At 40.9% G+C, this 19,421-nt stretch overlaps 1 protein-coding gene across 3 annotated transcripts in view; it reads right to left on the reverse strand.

Moving 5' to 3' along the window:
- HNF4G (hepatocyte nuclear factor 4 gamma) overlaps positions 1-16,248 on the reverse strand; it is a 121,659-nt gene extending 105,411 nt beyond the window's left edge. For 2 of the 3 annotated variants that reach the window (XM_077876513.1, XM_077876510.1), the window contains exon 1: positions 16,131-16,248. The gene's annotated coding sequence lies outside the window, so the exon portion shown is untranslated. Of the gene's footprint in view, positions 1-14,881; positions 14,920-16,130 lie in introns of those variants that run through there. The other variant, XM_077876511.1, reaches the window with a different exon arrangement.
- Between the last annotated feature and the right edge of the window lie 3,173 nt (positions 16,249-19,421).

Raw genomic sequence — 19,421 nt, forward strand, 5'->3', positions numbered from 1 at the left:
ATTAGACTTGTGGTTGAGTATTCAACAGAGCTATTATTGCTTCCGTAAAAGTCTATCATCTGGACCTAGAATATAGACTCTGTTCCCCACCTCTCAAAGCAAAACATTAGAGACAGTCATCAGGGAGCTTGTATTGCTCTCCCCTCCTCCCATCTTAGTGACATTTCTTTAACAATTTCCTGTTCTGAAATTTGTTATATGGTTCTCTCTTTCCTCCCCCTCTATGGTTCTTTTGCTCCTCCATTCTCCATATGAAATATAGCATCATAATGAATGGACAGGAAATGTCCTCCACTTAGGATTACCACCCCCCAACAAACAAACAAACACACAAACAAAAATAGTGGTTTCCAAGGTCTCTATCACTGACCACATGACGAAATGAAAGGTGCTGCTCAGGACAATCCTGACAAGCACAGTGCCTGAGAGCAGAGGAGAGGATTTGCACCAGTAACAGTCTTCAGCCGCTTCAGTAGCAGCACCTTAAAGAATACTGAGAGATGCAGATTCTCAGCTCTATCCCAGAATCAAAATCTCTCGTGGTGTGTCCAATAATCTGCATGGTTATGAGCTTTCAGGTGATTCTGATGACCACTCAACTTTGAGAATCACTTGTAAATGCCACTCCATATAAACTGCCTTACAACTAAATCTTACAAGTAGCAGAAAGTCTAGCAGAACCATGAATTCTCTGGTGTAAACTAACCCTTATTAACTCTATTTGTCTTCAAACATAATTAAAAAAGAAATGATAGGTTTTTCATATTCATAAATGTGAGAAAATATTTGCCCATGAATTGATTAAAAAGTCTTTGAAAACAGAAATCTGACATATCTAATCTGAAAAACCAATTCAAAGTTAGATCGTCCCACAATTAAATAAAGAGTCAACCCAGGCAATGAAAGAGTGGTATGGACTGAATCTCATTAGACTCACTACTGGATCCTCACTGACCAACATGGTATCCACTGGCCACATGTGGCTCCTAAGCACTTGAACTGTGACTAGTGGGAATTGACTTGTGCTGCAAGCATAAAAATGTACTAGATTTTGAAGGCTTACTAAAAAAAAGCAATGTAAACTATGTCATTAATGATTGTTATACTTACATTGATTCACATGGAAGTTATTACATTTTTGATATATTGAGTTAAATATAATAGATTATGAAAATTACTTTCCCTTATCTCAACCTTCTTGACATGTGGCTATGTAAAAATGTAAAGAAGCTTCCACATTATTAAAAAAAAAGTTTTAAAGAGATTAAAGAATGTGCCAGACTTTTTTTTACTTTATTAAAAATTTTGTATTTCCTTTCTTCTCTTGCTCTCCTAGCCTTTTGTTTCAGCCCTTTTCACAATGTTCGCTTGTTTCTACTGCTGAGACCTCTCAGCCAGCTGGGCTGATGTGATTATCTCCAAACAACAATAAATATGAAGAAGGCACAAATCAGAGTAAACTCCTAGAACCCTCTCTGTGGAGGTGACATTTAAACAGAAGAAAAAGGTGAAGACATTCAGGTCATGTTTATGTATGGGAGGTGGTGGTGATTTGGGAAGGAGTTTTGAATGAAAAGGGCCAAAGTTGTGAGAAATAACCTGGCTTTTTTTGATAACAGAGAAAACATGGACACATGGATGTGGCCAGAAGTAAGAGAATGACCAGGTCATCAAATGCCTCAGAGGTCACAACAAAGGGTCTGGATTTTATTCTTGGCACAATGGGCAACCAACTGGATGGGTTTAAACAGGAGGTGATATAGGTTCTTACTTATGTTGAGGGAAACACTATGGAAAATGAGAGAACAGTTAATGGGCAGCTGGAGTTGTCCAGGTATGCCATTATTGTGGCTTGGATGACACAGCAGCAGAGATGCAGGGGAAGTGGAAATTGCAAGGCTCGTTTGGAGGTGATATTGGCCGATCTCTAATTCAAATTAGATCAGGTATATAAAGGAAGAGGGTTTATGGTTTATGTGAAAAATTGAGAAAATTTTTTTTAATAACTACTTCCAGGATCATAAGAGGAAATTAAACATCACAGAGATGAAAAGAAAGGCTATTCCCATTTATTACGTAACTGCCAAATACTAGAAAATGGTGCTAGATGGTATCTTCTATTGGTGTTGTCCAATTAAACTTCTCACAACCCTATGAAAGTCGGTAGTATTCCTCTAGATTAGAGACAGGCAAACTAAAGCACAAACAAGTTAATAACTTGTCAAGGGTCACTCAGCAACTCAGTCTACTGTCTAATTCCCTCTGTCTTAAATGCTTTACACATACCACCCCATGCCAAGACTGATAATTTTCTCTAAATCAATGAACTACTGTTCCTAAGATATTTATTGCAAGATGGCTAAAGACATAATGCAACCAATCTTCCACAATTTTAAAACAGACCCACTGGAGTGAGCACACTGCTTCAAATGCCTGTGATTTGCAATTATATCGTGAGTGAAACCAAAGTGTTTGTGAGAATGAATCGTGGCACTTTTATTGCAAGCTGAGTTGTCAGGATTCTACCTGAGAAATTCTGAAACAATCTGTTTAATGCATAACTTCAAATACAGAAATTGCCCTTTGTACCTGAAAGGCCTTGTGTGTTTGTTTATCTCTCCTGACCAGGAAAGAGAGGATGCAGCCATGGATAGCGTCCCTCAGAACTGGTCTGGCATTTTGGCCCTTTTGCTACCATTATCAGTGGTGCTTAGCTGTATGGCTCTTTAATTCATGGAATAACTGGTTAGCAGTCCCTGAATTATTGTATATATTCCTTTGTGCATCCAATGCTTCTTAAAACTTAGTGCTTCTAAATTAAGTTGAGGCATATATTTTTTTAAGATTTTATTTATTTATGAGAGAGACGGAGAGAGAGAGACAGAGAGGCAGAGACACAGGCAGAGGGAGAAGCAGGCTCCATGCAGGGAGCCCGACATGGGACTCGATCCTGGGTCTCCAGGATCACACCCTGGGCGAAGGCGGCACTAAACCGCTGAGCCACCTGGGCTGCCCAGCATATATGTTTTATGTGAGGTCTTGGATACAGTAGAGAGTGAAATCCGAAAGAAAGACATATTTAAAATGTTTCTCCAAAATGCAAACACAGTACCTGCCCTATTTTGGAGTTAGCTTAATTGGCCATTGCTCTTTAACTTTTCATAGTCTCAGTGCCCCAAATATACGTACCCACAGAATTTCCCTCTACTGCTACTTAATCAAAACGCTGTACCAGTTACTCAAAGGCCAACTTGGAGAAATAGTAGTATGTACATATGTAGCATATAGAATTTTTTTAAAAAAATAAGACATTATTCATAGTCTGTTTTATTCATAGAAGATCCATCTTTGTATGTGTATTCAGTGAATCTAGATGATATCCTCAAGCCACATCAATTTTTTCCATTTGTCCTAATCTGACTGGCCAAAAGAGAGGTTGCATGAAAGCAAGAATGACTATGTGGATGGGGGGAGGGGGGGTGAGTATTAGGAGAGAAGAAGGCTTTCTAGATGTCAACATGAGTGGTTTTGGTTTTGGACTGAGTTGATTTAATTTATAGTCTAAAACGAATATATGCATGGACCATAAGGAAGATCTGAACATATAAGACTGTAGTAAGACTAAATTACTTACGGTTACCCTGCTGTTATGTGATGAATTGTGCCTTCCCCCTCAACCCCCAGGACCTCAGAATATGACTGTACTTGGTAAAACGAGGTCATACAGATGGGCCCGAACATAAAACTGGTGTCCTTAAAAGAGGAGATTAGGGTACAGACATTCATGAAAGAAAGACCAAGAAGAAATCAAACCCACCAACACCTTGATCTCAGACATCTAGGCCCTACAACTGTGAGAAAATTAATTTCTGATGTTAAAACACCCAGATTCTGGTATTTTATTAAGGCAGCCCTACAGTACGAAAATATCTAGCTTATAAACATATTTTATTCCTTAGTTTTCTTCAAGCAGAAAAAAAATTTTTTTGAGATAAGTTCTGCATACATTACCCATATCTGGAATACATTATATAAAAAAGAGGAGCTATACAATCTCTTTGGTGTACGTATTTCTATAGAAATGAATACATATATTTGTATCTGTATCCAGGAATAAGTGATTTGTGTATTACAAAATTTACTATAAACCAACTTGAATGAGTATTATTGTATTTGTTTCTCCAACTATTTTGCTAGTTTTTAAACTCTAGGGATCCTATTTATTCCTTATATCATTTAAACCACTACATGTTTTGCACATAATACTCAAAAACTCTTGCCTAATTGAATTATAACCCTTTTTAAAGAAGGATACATTTTTATCATAGCTACTTGTTTCAAATATCCAAGTTATCAATTCAGTTTCACAAAATGAAATGTCAGGTTTTTGACTCACAAGAAAAAATATGTCCTTTATATAGATAGAAAACAACGTTACTCAAAACTGTTTTAGGCTTAAGTAAAAGAACTACGTGTTATGCATGCATACTGTTTGTTCTCCCTTATAAGTTAAGTATTTAATGCAATTTGAGGACATATATCAAACATACTCTCTACTTAGATAACAATTACTTTGCAAGTTGTGTAACTCTCAACTTTCTGGGAATCAATGCATGAATAGAAAAAAAATTGACCATTAAAATTCATAAGTCACGTGGTAATGGAAAGTAGTTCAGTATATACTATATATGCTAACTATAAATATCCTTATATTTCTTATTTAACATATCCATAATGAGGATAATTTCAGGTAGCAGGATTCTTTGTCCAGAAAGAAGGTGATCAACTAAACTAAGAAAGAAAAATCATCTTTTAAAACACTCCAGGACTTGGGGCACCTGGGTGGCTCAGCAGTTGAGCATCTGCTTTGGCTCAGGGCATGATCCCGGGGTCCTGGGACCCCACAGGGAGCCTGCTTCTTCCTTTGCCTTTGTTTTTGCCCCTCTGTCTGTGTCTTTCATGAATAAATAAATTAAAAAATATTAAAACAACAACAACAACAACAACAACAACAACACTTCAGGGTTTTAAATTGTAAACCTTGCTTCCTAAAACATTTCATTATCAAATAATCACAACTTAGGAAACTTTTCATACTTATCCATGACTCCTGAAGAGAAGATAATAATGTACACACAATTACAATTAAGTTAATATTCAAAATGCTTCAATTCATTTTGCAAAGGTAGTTAAAATTCTGAAAGTCCATCCGTTAAGCATCAGATTTTACTTCATCAAATATGTGCCTATTATCATTATTATCCCTGATTTTAATAAATTAGTTTCCATTAGAAGCTCCAGTTCAGGGATCCCTGGGTGGCGCAGCAGTTTGGCGCCTGCCTTTGGCCCAGGGCGCGATCCTGGAGATCCGGGATCGAATCCCACGTCGGGCTCCCTGCATGGAGCCTGCTTCTCCCTCTGCCTGTGTCTCTGCCTCTCTCTCTCTCTCTGTGTGACTATCATAAATAAATAAATAAAATCTTTAAAAAAAAAAAAAAGAAGAAGAAGCTCCAGTTCAGTGTCTCATGATCTATTCCAACCTGTCTCAGGCATCAATCCACCATGGTTTTTGTTTACATACAAGTATCAGGTATGCTCAGATGAGCCCAGGGAAATCATTTACATGCTTCACATAAATAATGATGGGATATGAAAAATGAGGAATATAAAATTACCTTATTTCATTTTTAGCCTAAAAATCAAATCAGATTAACTGCATAACATCTCTCTTATAAGAAGAAACCGCTCTTTAGCAGAAGGGCCTCGGTTCACCCTGACACTTACTTATAACTAGCTGTGCAGACTCAGCTGGGTCTTTATGTCTTTGCCTCAGTTTCCTCTTCTGCGCAGTGGGGAGATAATAATACTTTAGACCTTATGGTGTTAGTGTGAAAACTAAATGATTTATGTGAAGCACTGGGTGCCCAGCACACAGAAAGTGTTTAATAAATGGTAACTAGGCACAGTAGTTAATAGCAGTAATAAGTTATGTGTATGTGTTTATGTTTATATTTATATGTAAGTATATGAAACCTACAGAAATAGGGATAAATATATAGAAATATTGATTTAATATAGAGAAAATGCAGAGGAGCAAGTGATGTCAGTGTTTCCCTTGTGTACCACTCTACTGAATGCTTTAAAAGTCATCTCATTTAACTTTTTCAAGTAGGCTGTATGCCTAATGTGGGGGTTGAATTCATGACCTCAAGATCAAGAGTCTCATCCTCTACCAACTGAGCCAGCCAGGTGCCCCTCATTTAACCCTTACCAACACACTGTGCCCATGAGTAAGGCAGGGCTCTGGTCAGTTGGCTAACATTGCCCCCAAACTATCCAAATGGTATACCCTCAATGAGAAGGATTTTGCAAAGATGCTTTAAAAGACCCTCTGACATTCCAGATTAATTGGTGAGAAAACAGCAGTCCATGCTAAGTCTGCATAAAAATATTGCACGGTACTTGAGCAGTTCTTAAAGTGATTTTGAAATGGTTACACAGAAGATACAGAGATAACATACAGCAATGTGTATGGACACATTAAACCTAATTATTAATTTGCTTTTATGTACTCATAAGAGAGTATTTAGAATATAAATGAATCCCTCAATTGAGAGTATGAGTATTTCAGTTACTCTGGATTACCATCCCTTTATTTCTCTACCATGAAAAGAAGCCACAAGAATTAAAGATGGATGAGATTTGCAAAAAAGGAGCAAATGAAGAAATGTCAAAACTTAAGAAAGAAAGAAAGAAAGAAAGAAAGAAAGAAAGAAAGAAAGAAAGAAGAAAAGAAAGGAAAGGAAAAGAAAAGAAAAGAAAAAAAGAAAAGAAAAAAAGAAAAGAGAAGAAAAGGAGAAATCCTATATTGTTAGCCTGTTCAGCACGTAATTTTTTCACATTTCTGAAGCTGACAAATGGTGCACGTCAGTGGTATGGGGAAACAACTCAGGGCCCTGGACAGGACAAGAGAAACAGAATATATTGAACCAAAGGATTATGTTTAAAAACTTCCTTGAAGTTTTTATCTTTGAATTTCCTGAGAAACAAACACAAAAATTAAAAATTTAAAGACTGAGTCATTCTATATATTTCCTTAGCAAATTAACTAACAAATACATATAATTTTACTTAATTCATCTAGAATCAGTTTACAAATAAAGAACAAGTAAGAAAATTCAGAGTCTAGAAAATGCTCTGAGATTCTGAATTTTTGTGAAATATTCCACATTAACTGCAAATTCTCTTTTTACTCCCCAACCTTTACCAGGGTCTACTGTACCATCTCCCAGAACTCAACAGGACACTATCCCCTGTCCTACTGGAAGAATGCCCTTGCAGATCAACCCAACTATCACTCTTGCATCAAACTTACACACACACACATACACACACACACTAGCTAAAAAGACACTGGCTCAAAATCTAAAAAGCTATATTTAATAATGACTGCATAAGCCTCTGAGTCTTTGTCTTCCCATGGTTGTCAAAGGATTTAAATAAAATAATGTACGGGAAAGCACTGTAAATTGTGCATATAAAAGAATTCCATAAACTGTAAAGCTCAATTATTAGTATCATCATTTTAGTTATAATGATATTTATTAATGTTAGTGCTCAAAAAAAGTCTAAATTCTGTGGCATGACATAAAAAAGTCTCTATCTTTAGGCCTTTTCCTATTTTTGTAAACTAACTTTCTACTACCTTTTCTTATTTTACCACACAATGGGGCCTCATAAAGTCATAAAACCAACTTTATTTTTTTCATTTATGTATGCTATTCTTTTTAATGACTGAAATATCATTTATTTTCTTTTCTTGACCCAATCCTAGCCCCTGTATAAGAATAAATTCATATGGAAGAGAATAAACTTATATCTGATAAAGGACTTGTAGCTATAGTATATATAGAACTCTTACAACTTGATAAGAAGAAAATAACTCAATTTTTAAAAGATAGGTGGAGATGCATAGTTTTTGAACAAAACTTCACCAAAGAAAATACATGTACATAAGTTCAAGAAAAGATGCTCAGAAAAAAAAAAGAAAAGAAAAGATGCTCAGATTCATTAGTCATTAGGGAAATGCAAATGAAAACTACAATGAGATCTCATCACACACCTTTTAGAATGTCTAAAATTAAAAAACTGGGCATACCAAATATTGGTAAGAGTGTAAAGAAACTAGAACTATTGGTGGGAGCATAAAGTGGTACAATCAGGAAACCAGTCTGACAGTTCCTTCTATGGAATCCAGCTATTATACTTCTCAGTAATTACAGTTGACCTTCGAACGACACAGAGGTTGGGGACATTGACCCCACACACACATGCAATTGAAAATACACATATGACTTCTGATTTCCCAAAACCTTAACTACTAATAGCCTTCTGTTGACTGGAAGCCTTCCTGAGAGCACATTGTATGTTATATGTATTACATACTATAGTCTTATAATAAAGTAAGCTAGAGAAAAGAAAACATTAAGAAAATCATAAAGAGGAGAAAATACATTCATATCACTGTACTGTATTTATAAGGAAAAAAATCCACCAAAAAATGGGTCTGTGCAATTCAAACTCATATTGTTCAAAGGTCAACCGTATACAAAACAAATGAAAGGATATGTCGACGCAAAGACTTTGTACCCAAATGTTCAAGCACCTTTATTTGCAAAAGCCAAAACTGAAGCAAAACTGAAACAATCCAAATGTTCATCAACAGGTCAATGAATAAACAAAGTATAGTATATCCATAGAGTGTCATCCTATTTAACAAGCAAGCAAACAAACAAGCAAGCATTGATAGATGTAACAAAATGAATGAATCTTAAAGCAATATGCTGAGTGAAAGAATTCCCTATGTTCCCACGGATAAACAATTCTAGAAAATGCAAACTAATTTGCAGGGGCAGAAAGTAGATCAGTGGTTATCTGAGGTAGGAGCAGGAGGCAGGGTTTACAAAAGAGCCTGAAGAAACCTTAGGGATGTTGGCTATGTTCACTAACTTTATGGTGATTGTTTCACTGGTATAAACTTATGCAAAACATTTAAATCGTGCACTTTGCATTTGTGCCGTGTAATCGTATGTTGGTTGTACCTCACATATCTGTTTCTTTAAATAAGGAATAAGTTACTGATACACACAACAAGACAACGGAATGTTGAAATTATTATGCTAAATGAGAAAAAGGATGACACAAAGGGTATGTACTATACTATTCTATTTATATATTATTCTGGAAAAGGCACTTACCAGAGTAATAGCTTTTTTTTTATTCATATCCCCAACCAGACATGAAAAGTTTAGGAGAGAATCATTTCTCGTCATTATTTTACCCTCAAATAGAGAATACAGTGCCTGAAAATAAGGTTTTTAACAAGCATTTTAATTCTTTCACCTTTCTTCTCTTTTATAGTTGTTTCATTCAGTGAACATTTTTTTCATTAAGCTTCAGCTAAATGCCCAACTAAAGAAGTGGGCAAGAACAATGCAGTTCCTACCCTTGGAGGCCCAACAGTCAGCCTGAAAGAATGATCATCAAACATCCAACCACAGTATGTGATGAAGTTGGTAATACTCACATCAGGAACAAGATACAAGGAAATTGATATATTGGATCAGGAAAGATTTCGAAGGTGTTTTTTTTTTTTTTAGTACAGACCTGTGAGGTAAGTGGAAGTTGGCTAGGATGATGAGGGAAAAATGATGGTGATGGTGGCTAAGAGTGTCCAGAAGAACAGAAACAGTACTTTGAAAGCATAGAGAAGCATGCATTTGAGGAACCAAGAGATGTATTCCAGCAGAAGCCTCAAGTAAGGGATCTCAGGAAAATCATGGACTCAGTCACTTGGCCCTTCACGCTAAGAGCATTAGAAGTTAACAAATTGTTTTAAATGGAGGGAAAAAAAAAAAAACAAAAAACCCAAACCCAAAAAAGATAATGGTCCAATCTGTATTCTCTACATCTGTCTAACTGCTATCTGGGAAACTGACTGGAGGCCGGTAGGACTAGGTAGGAGAACAGTTATTGCAAAAATTCAGGTTAGAGGGACACCTGGGTGGCTCAGTGGTTGGGCATCTGCCTTCAGCTCAGGACCTGATCCTGGGATCCAGGATCAAGTCCTGCATCGGGCTCCCCACAGGGAGCCTGCTTCTCCCTCTGCCTGTGTCTCTGTCTCTCTCTGTCTCTCATGAATAAATAAATAAAATTTTTTAAAAATTCAGGTTAGAAATAGCAATTATTTTGCTGAAAATTAGCACAAAGTAGGGAAACATACTCTATTTAAATACTCAACAATCTGACCCTGAATGCTGCCAGTCAACCTTAAGGGGAAAAAAGAGGGAAATCTTTCATAACCCAACCTATTTATAGACTTTTCATGGCTCCTCATGGCCTAATGGGCACAGCTCAAATCTTTGACACCTAGGCACGGTCTCCTCAGTATTCCTTCTCCATGTCATCTCTTGCCATACCACCTACTCCAATTGTAATCTCCGCTGCCCCAAACACCTTTCTGATGTAGAAAAGATCCCCACTCAACAACTTCTAATCAGAAAATCATTAGCTCCTCTCTGGCTACTCAAGCTACATGTATCCTTTGTGCTTCTGTTTTCCATGGTATTTCTACCTATTATATTAATGAAATAGTTGTTGCCTTACATTATAGATGATTATATGTGTTTGTTTTCTAAGTAGATTGTTTGTGTTTGAGATCAGGGATGTTATTTTATTTATATTTGTATTTAGGCACCTAGTAAGGTGTATATAACTTAAAATTCCTGCTAAATTAATATATATCAACTTTGCATGCAACTCATTTCTTTTATTTTAAACATTTCTTGTTTTTTGGTTTTTTTTTTAAGATTTATTTATTTATTTATCATAGACAGAGAGAGAGAGAGGCAGAGACACAGGAGCAGGGAGAAGCAGGCTCCATGCCGGGAGCCTCACATGGGACTCGATCTGGGGACTCCAGGATCGCGCCCTGGGCCAAAGGCAGGCGCCAAACCACTGAGCCACCTAGGGATCCCCTGTTTCTTTTTTGTTTTTTTTTTTTTTTAAATTGTATTATTTATTTATCCATGAGAGACACAGAGAGAGAGGCAGAGACATAGGCAGAGAGAGAAGCAGGAGAGTCCGATGAAGGACTTGACCCTGGAACTCCAAGATCATATCCTGAGCCAAAGGCAGACGCTCAACCACTGAGCCACCCAGGCATCCCTTATGTGCAACTTATAACCATGATATCTGAAACAAGTAAATGCAAAAGAAACAAACGAGCAAGGGGCAACTGGGTGGCTCAGTGGTTGAGCATCTGCTTTCCACTCATGTTGTGATCCTGGGGTCCTGGTATTGGGCACCATGCATGAGCCTGCTTCTCCCTCTGCCTATGTCTCTACCTCTCTCTCTGTGTCTCTCATGAATAAACAAATACAATCTTAAAAAAAAAAAAAAGAGCAAATACTGGGACAGATATTATAATCCTAAGTAAGCTAAGAGCACAAGCAAAACACTAGACAGTATATAAACTACAGGAACAATACTCAAAGATTCAAAAATAAAAAAAAAACAAAACTAAATTAATGTGCCCAGATGACATTATTAGCCAATACTTTAAATGAGATGGAGAGACATTGCCTAGATGTTTATGTTGACTTTTTGCTTTCATAGATAAATGTGATTCTTCTTTACTGAAATATAGACAAAGTATCAAACATTCAACAGATAAAATGTTTGATATAAATAATACAAGAATTAATACACATATACTTTGCAAGTAATGACTATTATTCTCATTTTATAAGTTTTTAAAACTCAGGCACAGAAATATTAACTTATTCAATGACACACAGCTGGCAGAGAGCAAGGTTGAGATTTGTGCCCAGATCTTAATGATCCAAAGCCCATCTTCTGACCACTAAACATATTTAGGACAATCCTTGTACACTGCTTAGCTAAAAAGCACCATGAGGTCAGGAACGATGTCTTTCTTATTCATCATCGTATCTCTGAGGCTTATTAGAAGGCTTAGCCAGGTCTCTAGGGCTCCATAAACTCTTGAAGACATATGTAATTTGTTTGTGTATGTAAATATAATTTCTCTAGAGAGAGGGCCAATAAAAACAGGTGACACTTATTAACAACTTACTATAAATCAAGTAGTGCTTTTAGATGCATTATCTCATTCTATCACAATAGCAGCAATACAGAATACATTTTGGGTACTTAATATATGCCAATTGTTCTAATGTTTTCATGTATTAACATATATAATCAGCATACCAATTCTATGATAGGTATTTATAATTCCATATACTTCAAAAATAAGGAAGGTGGACTTCCCAAGTCCCCTATTCCCTGCTCCCCTTTTAATAAATGGTTGGGCAGGGATATAAACATCTCAATGTGACAACAAAGCCTTCTTTCTTGGCTCAAATGCCATGAGTTGGTCACCCTCAAAGATCTTCATGTCCTTCAAAATGTTAAGAAAAAGAGAAAAAAGTAAAAAATGAACCCCTTATGTATTTCCAGAAAATCATCTTGATAAAATATGATAAAAGATCATGTATTAAATATTCATATACAAATATAAACACATTATGTCATGTATTATATATGTATTAAGTTAGGGAGTATAGGCAATAAAGCAGATCTATTCTTGAAGGTGTACTCATAATGAATGGGCAAGATAGTACTGAGTTACAAAGGTACTTACTTACATAAATAAATGTGCATATATACAGCTCCTGATACATCAGAAGCAAGGTTGTTATGAGCCCTTATAGACATTTTGTGACCAAGAAAAGTGTCTTCCCCAGGGAACACTCAGACAAGAGCAAGGGAATATAGCTTGGCCTGGGGGTGGAGGAATCAAGGTTTCAGTTCTCACTTCCCCCTCAGTGGGTCATCTTTATGCAGTGAGCAACCCGATGACCAAGTAGAGCAGCCATGGTTACTCTCATAGCCTAGAGCCATGGTGCCTGGATTTGAACCTCCAGTTTTATCACCTGTACATGTGTAGCTTTAGTAGAGTCTCTAAATTTCTCTATGCTTCATTCTTCCCATCGGAAAATGGGGAGATTATTATTATGAACTCTAGAAATTTGTTTAAAGAATCTAGAAGGAAACAAAATGCATGCAAATGGCTTAGAAAATTTCATAGCACATATTAAGAATTCAGTAAGTATTAACTATATATATATGTATATATATAAAGAATATTCCTAAATAGGTTGTTCAGCTGTAAGAGTAAGCCTCGCTTGAAGTGCTCCTTATGCCTATGTATGAACCGATTAATATCAATAGGTGACAGTTTCTAAGTGGAGGGTGAAGAGAAGTGATTCTACATGAAGCTATCATTGTACACACCACTATTTTGTTTGCATCTAGCTTAAGGATCCGAAGGTACCAGTACCTCTAGCCATTCATTTAGTAAATGGATGGGTAGTAACTAATGGAATGGCATCCTTTACAAGCTCAAAATGAGATAGAATTTTGAAACGCATATAATTCCCTTTCTACTTTGTTATATTTTCATTATTTATTTATATATCTATTTACTTATTTGAGAGAGAGAGAAAGCATGTGCTAACACACACACACACAGAGGGGAGGGCTAGAGGGAGAGGGAGAGAGAATCCTAAGCAGGCTCCACTCCCAGCGCAGAGGCCAACATGGGGCTCAGTCTCACAACCCTGAGCTCATAACCTGCACTGAAATCAAGAGTTAAGGCTTGGCCAGGTGAGCCACCCAGGTGCCCCTCTACGTTATTATATTTTTAAAACAAAATTCTCAAGCTCCCTAAGTCAGATGTTCCAAGACTGGTTCATATAATTTCCAAATTATAAAACTCCAACAATGAGAAATCATGTTTTCAACCAGTTAGGCAACACTTTAAACACATCAATATTATCCAGTGTTGGTGAGGGCATGGTAAATACACGGTGGGTACTTAAGGCTCCTTGCAATATCTATCAAATTTAATGAGACCATCCCCCTAGATCCAGCAATTCTCATCTCACAATAAATCTATCTCCTTGCAAAGATAATGTACACAGACATTCACTACATCACTATTTGTAAGGTCAAAGTTTCAGTCTTCACTTCCTCCTCAGATGGTCACCTCTGTGCAGTGAGCCTCCCTATGACAAAGTGAATATTCTGGGGGATACTGGCTGGCTACATTGGGTGGACATATTTAAAAAAAAAGAATCTTCAAATATTGACAGAAATATTTGATATTAAATGAAAAATAAATTTCAGAACACTGGTAGGATATGAACCATTATCCAAGCTTTAGAAATAACGAGAGAAAAGTTCCTGTGGTTACACACATGAAGGGATACAAGCCCAACCATCAATGGCAGTTACGCATATGAAGTGGAATAGGGGAGTTCACTTTGTATTTTACTATAGTTTTCATGTTGCTTTATTACTTTTAGATTTCACAGAAGTAACAAAAATTTTCAAAGAAATGGGGCCCTCAAAAATAAAATTTGCATGTGAGTATTAAAAAAAATTTTAAGCAATCCTCAAAATTAATTTGTGTTGTTCCATATGCTTAGAATAAAAGGCTTATGCGATCTTAATAGACATATGTAGTAAAAGTGTTGTGCTACCTTCATAAAGCATGTCGAGAAAAATTCTATTTGTACGCCATAAAATGGAGCTTAGGAGAGATGGAAAGAAGAGAATAATGGCTTTCAATTTCCATTCCGCCTTTTTTTTTTTTTTTTACATAGGTAACCTATACACCTGGGGCTCGAACTCATGACCCTCAAGACCAAGAGCCACATCCTCTAATGACTTAATCAGCCACGCACCCCTTTACTCCACTTTTAAAAGAGAAAAATGAGTAGTTCAGCAGCACTCTTACCTCTGTCTCTTCCATCCCCTCCTACAAATCGAACCAGGGAGGAGCCAACTCTACTTGGCCACAGACTTCAAATACATAATAAATAGATCAGGTGGCCTGATGATGTGTCCATAGAAGAGGAAAAACAGAGGTAGGTGTGGCGAGTGGGTGGGGACAGCAGAATTATTATGTAAAAGCAGCGCTAGCTGGAGAGGAAGACTATTTTAATGTTGAATATATGTTTGTGGAGAGACAGAGAGGCTACGAGTAAAAAAGAATGGAAAAGTGAGAAAAGGAACAAGACAAACACTAGGAAATGTTGCTATCAATGAGGTGGTTAGCTTTCAGGACATCCCTCTGAGTTTAGAGCTTCTGCATTCTGCCACCCCCTAGGCCTTGGCGTCAAGTCAAAGTTCAGGGACGACTGCAGGTTGCAGAGGGGTCCCCGGACTCCGTGCTGGGCCAGCCTTAGAAACAGGCGCATCAGGTAGGAAGCACACATCCCATTCAATCCAGAGATCTTAACTCGTGCTGGCCTATTTCCCTTAGACATGGGATGGTTATTGCTTAAGGGGCGGGCGCATTGCTCAAACAAGCTTCCAAAGGACGTCTCTTCCCCAAGGAGGCCAAAATGATTTCAGTAGAACCGTACATAGTTATGATGTATGTAACCATAACACACACCTGTGTGTGGGTATAAACTATATAGCTTGTTCCGCAAATCATCTCCCTGCAGCAGCGTCCCTGGAAGATGCCCACTCCCAAAGTGTCCCTATGGGGGGGGGGGGGGTGACAAGGTGAGAAGGTGAGACTGCAGCCAGGCGTCGGGGTAGATGCTCCAGGCCCCGGCACCTCCCCACAAAGCTCGGGGCCCAGGGGTATGCAGAAGCCCTGGCCTTGCCCCAGGCCTCAAAAACCAAACAAAACCCCCCAACCAACTCCACCAAGGGCCCCAGAAACCTGACAACCACGTGACCCGCCGACGACACCCCCTCTCCCCTCCCCAAAGCTTTTCTCTCCCAAACGGATCCAACTTTTAGTTTTACTTGTCCTGGGGGCGCAGCCTGCGCGTGCCCCCCGCGGCCGCCCCTTCGCGGCCCCGCGGGACCTGCTCTCGTCCCCGCCCGGCGCGGGGGGTCGCAGGGCTCAGCCCGGGGCGGCGGCCCCTCCGAGGGGCCCGGGGACTCCTCCGGCCCGACAGCGGCGGGGAGCGGCGGCGGCCGGGGCTGGGCCCCGCGGGGGGGGGGGGGGGGGCGGGCGCAGCACTTACCTGCGCGGACGCGCTCCCGGAGCTCCCGCGTCGCACTCAGCGCCGCAGCCGCCGCATCTCCCCGGGGTCCCCCCCCCCCCACACCCCGGGCCGCGGCGTCCGGGGCCGCACTTTTCCGAGCTTGGGGAAGTTGGCTCCAAAGCGCGGAGCTGGGGGGTGGGGGTGGGGGTGGCGGTGGCGGTGGCGGTGGGGGTGGGGGTGGGGGTGGGGCTGGGTGATGGGGGCGGGAGGCTCGAGGGGGTCGTTGTTGTTTGGTTGTTTGGGGGGTTGGTGTGTGTGTTGCTCGGGATCTCCCGCAGAGACTTTTCACCATATGCCGGAGAGTATTCGTTTTGCTCAATGGCGACGGGGCAGCGGCCTGACTCTCCTCGGAACGATCGATTTACTAAACAAACTGAGACGTGGGTGGGGAGGTTAAACAGTAACCAGCGGCCTCAATGAAAACTGAAAGCGGCCGGGCCGCCGGCGCATTTCGGTCGCTGTCGCGGGGCCGTCCGGGGCCTCCGCACCGCCGGGCTCCGGGGCCTCCGCACCGCCGCGCGCCACATGCCCCTTTCCCACCTTCGGGGCGGGCGGGGCCCGGGATGCTCGGCCGCTGCAGGGCCGCCCCCCCCCCCCCGGGGCGCCCGCCGCCTCCCCCGCTCAGGCCCGCTCCGGGGCGGTGCGTTGGGACCAGCGTCGGTGGACAAAAGCCGCCTGACCCCAGCATGCAGATCCCGTTCGGAGCCAATGAGGTCCTGCAGAGGGCCGGAAGTGTCATTAGGGGAGTGGAATGGGTTCCTAGGGACCGCGCTGCGGCCGCGCCGCCAGGGGAAGCCGCAGCGGTGCGTTAAGCTGCACCTTGGCCGCCGGGTAACTCCTTCCCCGACGCCGGTGACCCCGAGGGCCGCGGGGCGAAGCGGGGGCCGAGCGGAGCGCCCCGCCCCGGCCCGCCCCGGCCCGGCCCGGCCACCTGTGGCGTCGGTCCTTAGGTACCTCTCGGCCTCCGTGGGGGATGGGGCGCGGGCTCGCTGCCTCCCGACCCCAGGCGCCTCCCCAAGCTTTAGCCTTCGGGACGCGATCCTCGCACCCGGTCCCGTCGCGCTGGTCCTCGGATCGCGCTGCTGTTAACCGGGCAACATGGCCCAGAAGCCGCGGCTTTTAAAAACATCTCAGCAATCTAGCTTGGTGGTTTCGGGAATGAATGACTTCGGGTCAAACAAGTAATTATCCCCAGGAGATAAATAGTTACTTAATCCGTAAGGTTTTTTTTTTTTTTTTTTTTTTTTTTTTCTTTTCCGACCAGGGGTTGGCGGTTATTTTAAGACTGTAATAACAATGCCAGGGAGATCAAAGAGCTAGGTGTGTGTGTGTGTGTGTGTGTGTGTGTGTGTGTGTGTGTGTGTGTGTTTCCCCTTTTTTCTTTCTTGATGGGGCTTACTAAACTTTCTCAGTTTCCTCCTTCTGAATCTCACGCTGAAAGGCTCTTTTAAAAACAAGGAGCTGGTCGTTTTCGTAATCAGAACAAAAGGGAGAAATCATACACTATTTTCTTTAAATCGACCTTCTCGGGCTAAACACATTCTTTGGGTCCTTGTTGCCCACGCGGGCTGCAAACCGTGTGGCGAAATGCGGCCTCTTCCACGCCGGCCCCAAGAAAGCCGCCCAGAGAGAGTTGGGGCGGAGGAGTAACAATTAACGGGTTATGCTCATTCAACAAATCTGTCACAGGGGTGCTGTTCAAAGATCACCTGCGGACATTCTCCTTAAAACTATTCCCAGATCCTTAGATGGTGATGGTTGTCACACTATCTGCCAAACTGTAAATATGATTCCCATAAAACGTCAAAAGACCCAAGACAAATTCTCCATCCCCATTCGCGGAAGCTTTAATGCTACCTGACATCTGTTGTTCCCAGCAGAGAAACCACATTTTAGTTCAAGAGTCTCGGTTTACTTCACCGCTAACAGTTTACAATGTCAATGGGTCGGGTTTGGGGTGATCAATTCATCATCGATGCGTCGTAGAGTCCCAGGTCTACCGGGAGATGATCGCCAGCATGTTCTGTGTTCAGATTTTGAGACCACATGTAGAACCTTTGCCGGAGAATTTTGGGCACCACAAGGATTTTGACTAACGATGAGAGAAATGGCAGTGCGATCAAGAAGTAGAAACTCTAAGACTTAGTTATTATCTAAAGGAATTACTGCATTTGTTCGATTTAGAAAAATCTCCAAGAGTTTATGTAGCACTGTCAAGCCTCTGTCCTCCAAGGCACGAAGGGGGTGGTTTCAGATGACTAAACAAACAAACAAAACAGGGACATTAAGAACCCAAGGAAGGTGTGAGGACTTGGACCGGCAGTTGTTACTAGATCAGCGGATGCCCGTTGACAGTGCTTTAGAGCATCACTTATATTTTTCCTGAAACTAATTTATTACAGTTCTTCGTGGCATGGGTTTATGATGCTGAAAATGAAAAATGTGCTCTACGGAGGAGTCGTCCTCTGATGCTCTGCGGAAGGAGGTGTGGGGCGAACACAACCAGAAGGAAGAGATAAGGATAAATGTTTAGGGAAAGGTTCTCATAAGATTTAAAAAAAAAAAAAAAAAAAGTTCTGTTTCAGGATTTAGTGTTTAGGGGGAAACTATATACCTATGTATTTGTCGTATCTATGCTTAAAACTGAACAGAAAACGTAGAGTCAAAACCCCTTTACTTCATTTTCCTGTTAAATGTCTCATTTAGCCTGTTTTTTTTTTCCCCCTTTCTGCTTTGATCATCTTTTTTACACCGTTTTATTTTTTTATTTTTTTATTTTATTTATTTATTTATTTATTTTTTCTTCTTCTTCTTCTTCTCCTTTGCAACGGCACCTGATCGCCTTGATAAGAGCTCGGGTTCGTTTTTTTGTTTTTTGTTTTTCCCGCCCCCCCCCACCCCCCCCACCAGGAGCGGTTCTGATACGATTAATTAAAGCAGAAGCCACGGGCCGAGCTGTCCGGAGGTGGGGACGGTGCTGGCAGGAGCGGGGCACCTAGCGCCGAATCACTCCTCCGGATTTAAGCGCTCAGGGACCCCATTTCCGAGGGCAACTGCACGTCCCTCGCCCGGTACAGAAACCCATGGCAGGGCGCAAACGGGAACTGTCGCCTTCCTGCCGAGGCGCTCCAGCTCCGCTGACCTGGTCCAGCACCGGACGGTCCCCATCGCCCTGCACCCGCCCTGCACCCGCCCACCGCACCGCGGCGCGCAGCCAGCCTCACGCGCCTTTACATGCACGAGGCAAAAAAAAAAAAAAAAAAAAAAAAG

The sequence above is a fragment of the Canis aureus genome, chromosome 28 (assembly GCF_053574225.1).
Source record: "Canis aureus isolate CA01 chromosome 28, VMU_Caureus_v.1.0, whole genome shotgun sequence".
NCBI lineage: Eukaryota > Metazoa > Chordata > Mammalia > Carnivora > Canidae > Canis > Canis aureus.